We start from the raw sequence: 3,323 nt of genomic DNA on the forward strand, positions 1-3,323 counted from the left end.
GCTGCTTTTTATCTCCTCAACCAAAAGCGATAATGAGAGAAAACTTATGAATACCTCTGTAAGAACGAAGAGTTCTGTAAACGCACGTAACATTAGGGAATAACATTCACCGTTCGGATATAAGGGAATTTATCAATGTCTTTCATAATACAAATGAATATATGTATATGTGGGTACTAAGACTACTAATGTATTATCATATAAGTTTTTTGCAAAATGCCCATCAATATAACAAGTCCTTTTTAAAGTGATTATATGATTTACCGGGGTGTGCGTGCAGTGTCAAAGACCCCGGTAGAGCCTCCTAATGTTAGATCTACAATACATTTTATTAATTGTCAATTCATTTCTTACATTCTGAGTATGAAATTCAACATTTTACAGTATCATATAACCCAACTGAACGACCCGTATTTCTATGGTGCTTGGTAGGAAATGTAGCAATGTTCTCTTGTTTACCGTGGGACCCCCAGCATACCACATTGTGAATAATCATAAAAAACACCTTTTATTAAAATCATTCACACATATTAATTATTCAGAATATGGTTACTAACCTTTAAATACAATAAATTGCAGAATTAGTATGTCAGGAGTATCGTAATCAGAAAAAAACAAATGAGATTCTCTATACCGGGGTTACTTACAGCGTTGGCCAAAGCGATGCCAATGTGTAGGAGGTTTGTGCCTAGATTCAACCATATTTGTTTCGTCACGAAACGATTTATAGTGGAGGCTGTTTGGTAATATCTAGTCTAGACATTTAAACCTTTTCCATGTTAATAAAAGGTCAATACATCTTTGCTGAAAAGCAAAACGAGAAGATGCCACTTGCTTTGCAAAGCACGCATTCGTCATCCAATATTCTTGGTGGTGATCCCGTTTCCTACAAAATGCAACCTGGTTATAAGGACATTTTAGTTATAGGCCCAGTGTACCGAAGCAACCAGAAGACAGCACAGACATACAGCAGAGAGTGAGTGTAGTTATGGTGGTGGCGCGGGCAGTAGAGACTGCGCTCACATGCAGCCTTTGTCCAGCACCACTGGTAAAGCGGCTGTACCCTCAGAGTCGCCAGGTGTTCGTCCCCCACCTACAACAGCCCATACGTACAGTAATAGAGGGTTACCATATTCCGCTGTTATGTATGAAAGAGTTACACCGCTGCTTATGCGCTTTCATTTGCTTGCTGAAACAAGGATATGTTCCGACGTCATTCATGCACCAACCCATACAGTGTACGGACACTATATCCTGCATACCTTTAAGTTGCAGGGTTCAGTTTATGGGCTACAGCATTTATCCTCGTTGTATCAGATAATTTCTTCAATAGACCCAGTTCTACAAAACAAAACGGAAATGGCTCTTAGCGGTTATGTAAACAGATGGATAATATTAAAAATGATGCAGCCATCACTGGTGGCGGCCAGGACCTAGGAGAGCAGTGGGGGTGGAAACCGCTCACTCCCATCTTACATAACAATTTATGCCGCAGTGAAGTTAGTTTCTCTTTTTAACACAGTCTCGCCAGGAGTTATTATTTACTTACAAAATATCATTCTATTAGCCAACCAAGAAAGCTATCTGCGTAGGAGTATAACAAGTTGGCCGCACTGATTTTACATTTCTGTGTAAACTGTGGTTTACGGCCTTAATACCCTGTGCTGCCCTACCACCCCCTCTCTACGAGCCGTGTGCGCACATACGCTACCCTATTTGTTTGTGCCCAGCGTTTCCACATGCCTACCAGATTCTACCCACGTTGCACAAGCCTTCTGTCCATGCATCTTTTAGATATTAGGAAATTATGATAATACGTAATAGAATGCTTTCTTTCCATTGCAGACTTGGCCTTCTCTTTAGCGGAAGTCGAACAAAGAGACGAAAAATCGGAGTCTGACGCTCTCAACATCCCCAGGTTCAAGTGACAAGTCAACCCTCTGCCGGATGTACAGGTCCTTCCCGCATCCGGGGGTTGAAGGGACGAGGTGTGGCAATGATACTCCAAGAAGTGACGTTGCGATGACGTTTAGCGACTTGCAACGTTGTACCTCAAAATTTCGCTCGAATTTCACGAAAGAAAAACAGCGGGTCTGGTTGTAGCCGGTGGGTTATCGCTCACTTTCTTATTGATTTTTATGCCGATGATATCGTTTGACAGTTCTTCCTTATCTGGTGTTGTTAGTCATAAATATCAAGCTTCAATTGTATACATGGAGAGGAAATTAAAGTAGTAAGTAGTGCTGTATATAGTCCCCCTCCGTATCACGTCCATGTTGTCTTTTTTGATTTTGTCAAACGGCTTAATATTTAGTTTTTTGTAAAGTACGAAGTTTATATTAAAACACCTTAAACGTATAAATAATTCTAAAGTAGAAAACGCGTACTCCTAACGGCAATATCGGAAAGCAGTAGTGCATCGGATTTTTAAAGCAGATGCTACACAGCCGAGCAACAGTTCAAATTCGACGCGAACTTGACGCGGGAAGTGTAGGTCAGTAGATCAATTTTGAGAGGCAGACCGGCAGAGCGCGGGAAAAGGCCTACCAACCTCACAAACGATGCGTGCGTTGGCCATCATTCGACGCTGGCAGATTCCGGCACGCGCTTCCGCATTTTACATCAGTAGTTCTCTTAACGTAGACAGTCTCCGGTGTAGGTAGAATCCTTCTGATGTCGGTGTATTTATTGCTTCTGGAAATGTTTTGGGAAAGCGGTTAAACATGTGTAATGACTCCGTCTTTTGAATATTAGTTCCAGTGATAATTTTATGTCATTGTCATGTTAGAACAGATAGCATATGATATACAATAACGATTGCAATTAATTTCTGTAAAAATAGGAAGTACTAAGAGCGGGGTAGGCCCTTCACAAACAAATATTTTTGTTTGTACATCGAGAATTTTGATTATGTTGGGATAAATCCTAGGCCCTTTTTCAAGAATTGCAAATAGGAATTTCATTATTCTGATCGCTAGTAAGTTAGAAATATTATTGTTTTTGTCGTTTCAGTTCAGTTCGGACCCAGAAATGTATCCAGTAAAATGATAGGTAGAGAGGCAACAAATTGTGTGGACCGGGTTGTCAACACTGGTGGCCATCACTAGTTTAAAAAAGAATTCAATTGCCATGATTTTGTTTTACTGTGGCTAGTAGAATAGATTTTGTAGTAAGCTGTATAATAGATTATTTCGAAAAGGTACGAGGAGGACAAGTAGTAGCACGATTAGCATCATCAGGTTCTGCTACGGATCGACCCACAGACCCCCCGAAATTATTGCAAGTAATACAGTATGTATTTAAGTTAATTTTGCATTTTTTGA

This window comes from Penaeus vannamei, chromosome 30 (assembly GCF_042767895.1).
Source record: "Penaeus vannamei isolate JL-2024 chromosome 30, ASM4276789v1, whole genome shotgun sequence".
NCBI classification, from domain to species: Eukaryota; Metazoa; Arthropoda; class Malacostraca; order Decapoda; family Penaeidae; genus Penaeus; species Penaeus vannamei.